The sequence below is a fragment of the Oryctolagus cuniculus genome, chromosome 5 (genome assembly GCF_964237555.1).
Source record: "Oryctolagus cuniculus chromosome 5, mOryCun1.1, whole genome shotgun sequence".
NCBI lineage: Eukaryota > Metazoa > Chordata > Mammalia > Lagomorpha > Leporidae > Oryctolagus > Oryctolagus cuniculus.
The window spans coordinates 165,396,334-165,404,790 of NC_091436.1; positions in this window are offsets into that span (position 1 = coordinate 165,396,334).

Consider the following 8,457-nt stretch of genomic DNA (forward strand, 5'->3'; position numbering starts at 1 on the left):
CGTGAGTGAGCCGCTCCTTATGCTCCTTACGGCTGATGAGCCGAGACCCACACCTTACTCACTCGGGGCTGGGCCTTGTCGAGCCGGCCTCCTTTGTCCCTGGCGTCCTGGTGTTCCAGAATCCCACCCAGGGGCCACGTTCCTTTCACCACGTCCTGCAGGCCGTGAGGGTTTCGCAGCTTTTCCTTGTCATCGCTGACCTCGATGGTGCGGAGGACACGGGGCGGGTGCCCCGTGCAGCTGCCCGCTGCTGGGCTCGTGTGACCTTCCTCTCACCCTTAGACGTTAGACGCAGAGTGAGTTGGTGGAGGAAGCCCATCGTCCTCACGTTGTCTCAAGGGTCCGTGGTCCCCGCGTGGCTTGCGACCTCTGATCTGGGCTTGCTCAGCTGGCAGAGCTGGTGCAAGGCCTCTCTCCTCGCAGTCCCCTCTTCAGAAAGAAGCCCCCGAGGGCGGGAGGCGTTAACTGTCCTCTGCCTCCAGGGAGGATAGCTACGCGTGCGCCTGCATTTGGAATTCTGTGGGGGAGAGAGTTGCTTCACCCCTACTCATCAGTTTATCCAATCACGGATTCAGATCAGTACAAACGCAGGGATGTGCTATACTTTCTGTTACAATCCAGTGATGCTTGCTTTGTTTTGTTCTCAATCTATTCCAGCCTTGGGCATTGAGTGCTCCTTCTGTGTGCTCCTGTGCCCTGTGCGTGTCTATGTGTCTGTGTGTGTGTGCCTACGTGTGTCTGTGTGTGCCTGTGTGTGTCTGTGTCTGTGTGTGTGTGTCTCTGTGTCTCTGTGTGTGTGTCTATGTGTCTGTGTGTGTGTTTGTGTGTATCTCTGTGTGTGTGTGTGTATCTGTGTGTCTGTGTGTGTCTTTGTGTCTGTTTGTGTGTCTGTGTATGTGTGTGTCTGTGTGTGTGTTGTTGATGATGATGATGGGTTTTTTAATCAGTTTTTATTGAGTGCTTGCTTTGTGCCAGGTGCACCGCTTTAGACATCAGGGACTCTCACTGCAGGTAAGACGACGCCTGCCCTCAGAGTTCATGTTTCCACAAGCAAAGTGCATCTCGGGGTTCAGGTAACGATTGCTCCACTTCCAACTGCCGCCCCCCTTTTTCAGCATAGTCACATGACACAGGTCAGTTACTGACCAGAGTTGTAAAATGTTAGCGCTCAAGAACACCTTTGGTATCACTTGTCTGGGTTATTTGAATGTAGAATTCATGTTCTGATATCAAGTTTGGTGCTTTTCCCATTATCAGACTTCTCGCAAAACAATACTTGGAGTTTTTGTTCTGTTTTGCTTTTGATAAATATCAACATTCAAATCCCGGTAGCATCCCCAGGCAGCTGTTTCCTGCTAGACAAAGACCTTATAATTTAAATCCTGTTCGGCTAAAGGTACTCGCTATCGCACGCGATGCTTTGTGGCAGCAGAGGGATCAGGACCACCCCCGTGCTGACCCCTGGGACAGCTGCGAGCCCCCACAGTCCAGGAGTGCCAGGCCAGTGCCTGCCAGGGAGCACCTGCCTCCGAGTGCTGGCTTCCCCAGCTTGTGTGTTCCAGTGTTCCTGACTTGAGGCAGTTGGCTACTTGGGGTCAAGCCCGGCTCCTGAAGGTGAATGTGGACTCGCCTTCTTGATCTAGCACAGCCCCAGCCTGGCCACAGACAGACGGGAACCCAAGCATAATCACAGAGGCCCTGTTTCTCTAGCTGACAGACACATGTCCTGTCATGGCCACTGTGAACATCTTCTGCAGTGCCCTGATGTGGCTGGCACTGTAGATGCGGAATACTGATGACGTAACGTGAAAGTCTCTGCCATCAGAGTAGTAGCCACTGCACTGGACATTCTAGTGCCCAGAGGAAGCAGCTTTCAAAAAAAAAAAAAAAAAAAAGACCAAATCAGGCAGGGGTGCTGGGGATTGGGCAAGGAGCGTTTTCTTAGCGTTTCACAGGTGAAAAGAGAAAGCTGCGTGCATTTGAACTCAGAGAATGACTCCACCTGCAAGGACAGTGAGGGCCAGGAAATGAACCACTGGTGCTCCTAGGACTTGAGGGGCGCAGTGCTATTTCTTTCTTTTAAGATTTATTTACTTATTTGAGAGGCAGAGTTATAGACAGAGAGAGGGAAAGACAGAGCGAGAGAGAGGTGTTCCATCTGCAGGTTCACTCCCCAAATGGCCACAATGGCCAGAGCTGTGCCAATCTGAAGCCAGGAGCTTCTTCCAGGTCTCCCACGTGGGTGCAGAGCCCCAAGGACTTGAGCCATCTTCCGCTGCTTTCCCAGGCCATAGCAGAGAGCAGGATTGGAAGTGGAGCAGCTGGGACTCGAACTGGTGCCCATTTGGGATGCTGCCATACCACAGTGCTGGTCTCTATTATATTCTGTTTACCAGCATCTAATTTTTGGAATGCTGGTTGTCCAGTTTATTTAAATGAAAAAGAAAATTCCACACCTTCAGTAACTACTCAGGACTGTGTTTGCTCTCATCACTCTGTAGCTGATCTGAGGGTACTATTGGGACTTTGGACAATTCCATGGCACTTAAATCGTTTTCTTTCTTTTTTTTTTTTAAAAGATTTATTTATTTATTTGAAAGGCAGAGTTACAAAGAGAGGAGAGGCAGAGAGAGAGAGACAGAGAGAGAAGTCTTCCATCCGCTGGTTCACTCCCCAGATGGCCGTAACAGCCAGAGATACACCGATCCAAAGCCAGGAGCCGGGAGCTTCTTCTGGGTCTCCCACACGGGTGCAGGGGCCCAAGGACTTGGGCCATCTTCTACTGCTTTTCCAGGCCACAGCAGAGAGCTGGATGGGAAGTGGAGCAGCTGGGACTCCAACCGTTGCCCATATGGGATGCTGGCACTTCAGGGCGTTAAACCGCTGCGCCACAGCACCAGCCCCCATAAATTGTTTTTTACACCTACAGCCTAGCACAAAGCCTAATTTTAAAAAAAAATCTTTACATCTGCTCGACAGAATCACAGCAAGAGAGAGGGAGAGAGAGAGGGTGAGAGAGTGCACCTCCATCCGCTGTTTTACCCCAAATAGCCACGATAGCTGGGGCCAGGCTGGGCTGAAGCCAGGAGCCAGGAGCTTTATCTGGGTCCCCTACATGGGTTGCAGGTTCTGCTGCTTTCCTAGGTACGTCAGCAGGGAGCTGGATCCGAAGTGGCACAGCCAGGACTCACACCAGCACTCATATAAAGCCAGCATTGGCAAGCAGTGGCTTAACATGCTGCACCACAATGCCAGCCCCCAAAAACCCAATTTCTAAAACCAAGAATGCTTAATTTCCCCCTGTAGAACCAGTAAATTATGACTATTTTTTAAAAAAGATTTATTTATTTATTTGAAAGTCAGAGTTACACAGAGAGAGAAGGAAAGGCAGAGAGAGAGAGAGAGAGGTCTTCCATCTGCTGGTTCACTACCTATTTGGTCACAACAAGCAGAGCTGGACCGATCAGCAGCCAGGAGGTTCTTCTGGGTCTCCCACGCGGATGCAGGGGTCCAAGGACTTGGGCCATCTTCCACTGCTTTCCCAGGCCACAAGCAGAGAGCTGGATCAGAAGTGGAGCAGCTGGGACTTGAACTGGCGCCCATGTTGGATGCTGGCACTGCAGGTGGTGGCTTTGCTCGCTACTCCACAGTGCTGGCCCCAGATTTTGACTTTTAAGCAGTCAAATTTACGTGTCCAATTACGGGTGAAAGGAATGAAACACAGTACGGGCATCTTTTACAGTGCTCCTTAAAATGGATTTTTAAAAGTTTTCCTTTAGTATGACTTTTTTTCTTTAATAGATTTTAAATCCCATTGAATATTAACTATTCGGGATCGTTTTTACTATATCATTAATCACTTCCACTAGTATGGATAAGTAATGTAGACATTCTTTTGAGTGTACTGTGATTAGCATAATTTTACTGAAGAGTTAGGTTGTTTTGTCAACGCTGGCATTTTTAAGACTGTATACTGTACTTTATGACACAAACATCTGACCCAAAAGTCTCACTTAAAGCCCTGCTCCACCTCACTAGCAGGTGACCTTGAACAAGCCAGCCTGTCAGAGCCCTGGTCCACATCCAGACACCGCAGGCAATGCAGCCCGTCCCACCCGCCCCCAGCGTCCCTGTACAATTCCACAGGGCCAGCTGCGCGGGGTTTCCTGACAGCTGTCAAGTACTGTACCGTGACAGTTACAGGTAAGTCTGCCACCAAGACAAGAGTCATGCCCATAACCAAAATCCTTTAAATAAAACAGCTTTACATCACCAGATAAGCAAACGAAGACTGTAATACACACTATGTGTTGAGACTTAATTCATTGGAAGGGGAAACAAATCTGAGTGTGTTTGTTAGTGTTCATACAAACACGCTACAATTACTAGTTCAAAAACAGGAGGCTTGCTCTCCAACAAGAGTGTATTTATAGGCCTGTATCCGAAAAGGATTCCATACAAATAGAATGTAGGTCTTGGGCCCGGCACTGCAGCGCAGCAGGTTAAGCTCCTCTCTCCAGCGCCGGCACCTGGCATCCTATATGGGCACTGGTTTGAGTTCTGGCTGCTTTTTTTCCAATCCAGCTCTCTGCTAATGCACCTGGGAAAGCAGCAAAAGATGGCCCAGCTGCTTGGGGCCATGCACTCACATGGGAGACTTGGAAGAACTCCTGGCTTCGGATCAGCCCAGCTCTAGCTGTGGTGGCTGTTGTGGGAAGTGAACCAGCGGATGGAAGATCTCTCTTGCTCTCACTCTCGCTCTAACTTTGTAACTATGCCTTTCAAATACATAAAAATAGATGTTAATAGGTATACATCTTGGGGCCAGTGCTGTGGCACAGCGGGTTAATGACCTGGCCCGAAGTGCCGGCATCCCATATGGGCACCGATTCGAGACCCAGCTGCTGTACTTCCTATCCCGCTCTCTCCTATGGACTGGGAGAGCAGTAGAAGATGGCCCAAGTCCTTGGGCCCCTGCATCTGCATGGGAGACCCGGAGGAAGCTCTTGGCTCCTGGCTTCGGATTGGTGCAGCTCCGGCCATTGCAGCCAACTGGGGAGTGAACCAGCGGATGGAAGACCTCTGTCTCTCTCTGCCTCTCCTCTCTTTGTAACTCTGACTTTCAAATAAATAAATAAATATTTTTAAAAGAAAAAGCCTAAGTTCAAATTCTTAAAAAAAAAAAAAAGGTATACATCTGGTATACATCTTAACCCACGCAGGAAGGAAGCAAGGAAGGAGTGTTCGCCATTATACAGAACTCCAGGTGATTCCATCGAGTCACACCTGAAAATGCTTATTTTTCATGTTTATTACAAACGTTGCCGTCATCCCAGGGTGCACTAGCAGTCACACATGTACAGCATTTAGGAGTGTGAGGTTCGCTTGACTGTTTCTCGAGAGAGGTGACGCAGCCATGTTTCAGAGGAGCTGCAGTGAATGAATTCCTGGCTGCTTTATGAGGTTTCAACTACCCATTCCATGGCTGTTGAGGTGGATTTGTTCTGAGAGGAGGAGCGTGGTGGGGGCCAGAGGCGGGGAGTCACCACACAGACCCCAGGAGTCGGGTGAAAGCAGGCCAGAGGCGAGCAGCTCACAGACTCGTTTATTTCAGTTGGTTCAGCAGCTTATATAGCTGAGGCGGCCGATCCGGTCAAGGGGTGGTCTATGCCCCAACCAATCACAGCCTGTTGCCAGGCAGGCTCCGAAGCCATCCAATCACAGCCTGTTGCCAGGCAGGCTCTGTTGTCAGGTGGGTTTCAAAGCCATTCCTGAGTAACTGACGCTGGCTTGCCAGCGGCCATCTTGGCATGGCCTTTGGTTGCTGCTGTTCTGAATAGTTCCCCTCTGGATCTGTGAGGTGGGTAACCCGGGTGGATTGGCCATCTCTCAGGGAGGCCTGGCCTGCTGCACGTCCTGCTTGTCTGCAGCCACAACAGAAGTGGCTCTTTCTCACCCCGTCTTCCTCCAGCGTAGCAGCTGACTTGATTTGGAAATTCCGGTTCGGTCTCAGTCACAGCCATCCACTACGCAGAAGCCTGCCTCTGTGTTTGAGTAGTAACGTCTCCTGTATGGCCGGATCCTCGTCTGTCCACCTGAATCCCAGGCCTAGCATTTCAGGTTGTCGTGTGTCACTGTCTCTCCATTAAATCCGACGGCAGGAACAGTAGCGGTGACTCCTCCAGCCTGCAATCCGTACAAAGTCGAGGGTTTCTCCTCCTCCATCTAGAACCAGAATGAAAATCCGAGTTCCAAAGCGACCGGAACCGCCTGTCTGCCCTCCCAGGAGGGCTGAAAAGCTGCTCCGCGCCTTCCCCTCCAGCTGCCCTCCTGGTGCGCCCCAGCGGCCGTCGCTTGTAGGGTCTGTGAGCGCGCGCCAGCTGGGAGCGAGCGACACCGTGAGGACTTTAACTTGGGCGGTGTCATTGAAGCTGGAAATAGGATTCACTGCTGTTAATTCTCTTCAGTAATCCTGAGATGACGAGGTGTTTTTTTTTTTCCAGACTAACTGTATCTTTCAGTTAATACCATGTGCAGCTCTTTTCCGTTTCATTGAAGAGTCTGACATAAAGGGAGGATTTTAAAAGACTGCACTGGGAAATCTGTGTGACCAGGAAAGCAGACTTGTGGATCTGCAAGGGGGGAGGAGACCACTAGGAATAATTAGGTTTAATTTCCTTAGGTTTGGATCAAGAGAAAAGTAAAGCGACAGCCGAAAGAGCCACGCCAGAAGCTCCCCTGCGCAGGGCTGAGATTGTCTGCGGGGCAGTGCTTGGACACCTGAGGGGGGGGTGGTGCAGTGAGTGTGGCCTCGAACCCAGGCTGGGGAGGAGAGTTTCTGCTCTGGGCGCACGCTCCTGATGAAGAGCTGGCATTGACTAGACAGCAGGAAGCCAGCGTGGCCCACCCGTTTCAGAGGAGGTGACCAGGGTCCAGACAGGACTGGTCTCCGATCTCAGAGAAATCGTGGTCTTGCTTCCCGCTGCCCATGGCTGGGGTTTCTCCCTCTTCCTGGCAGGTGGCCTCTGAGTGCAGGTGCACCTTCCCCCACCCTGCAGAGCTCTCTCCTGAGGTCCTGTGTGCTAAACCCAAGTCGACATCTGGCTTACACTGGACACGGTTACCGTGGGGCCATGAGGACTGAAGGAGCCGATGGCCCAGCTGCTGCCTTTGAGAACAAGTTCATGTAAGACTGCTGCCCCTGCCCTGACCTCTTAGCTGTCTCCTCCACGGGGCATGGTGGACTGTTCGGCTGCAGGAGTGAAAGAACATTCCAGAAGGGGTGGTATTTGGGGTCAGCTGGGACTCTTCCCTTGGGCAGGAAAGGCATCTAGATACGCCCCAGTCTTCTGACTCATGCTCTCACCCTTGGGTCTGAATACCCCAGATACAGAAGGCCTTGCTCAGCAGGACACCAGCCCTTGGGGGAGTCATTTCCTTTCATGATGGCCAGGAGCCATTGCCCAGAATGTCTCGGGGCTGGTGCTGTGACGTAGCTGACTAAGCCTCTGCCTACGGCACCAGCATCCCTTATGGGCACAGGTTCATGTCTCAGTTGCTTCTCTTCCAATCCAGCTCTTTGCTGATGGCCTGGGAAAGCAGTAGAAGATGGCCCAAGAGCTTGGGCCTCTGCACCCGGGGGAGTACTGGAAGAAGCTCCTGGCTCCTGGCTTCAGATTGGCCCAGCTCTGGCCATTGGAGCCATTTGGGGAGTGAACCAGTAGATGGAAGACCTCTTTCTCTTTGTCTCTCCCTCTGTCTGTAACTCTGCCTCTCTCAAATAAATAAATGATCTTTTTAAAAAAAGGTATTGATCCCTTAAAAAAAAGATATTTATTTATTTGAAAGTCAGAGTTAGAAAGAGGGAGAAACAGAATTTTCATCTGCTGGTTCGCTCACAGGTGGCCACCATGGCCAGGGCTGAGCCAGACTGAAGCCAGGAGCTCCATCCGGGTCTCCCACATGGGTGGCAGGGGCCCAAGCACTTGGGCCATCTTCTGCTGCATTCCCAGGCCATCAGCAGGGAGCAGTGGGGACATGAATTGGCACCCGTTTGATGTGATGGCCTTGAGTGGGGTGGCTTAGTACCAGCTCCAAGAATGCTCTCCTTGATAGAAACTCCTGTTTTCTTAAATACAGCCCCACCCATGGAGTTGCAGTCCCTGTGTTACTTCCAAGGACTGGGGACGGGGAAAGTGGTTGGAATTGGGGTGGGACTGTCTTTTAATGTCCACGTTGGGGGCTGGAGGAGGCGGAGCCAGCAGCAATCCGAGCTGGTGGGAATCGCGAAATCCAACAGTCACTTGAGCCCCATCAGCAGGGAAGGCTTCAGGGAGAAGGTGGAAACAAAGGAAGTCCAGGCATGGACATCCTGCCCCGCCTCTCGGCACCTGGGAGCTCCTGCTGGGGAGAAACAGGCGCGGGGAGGGATAAGCACCCTTCCTGCTGGTTCCTTTG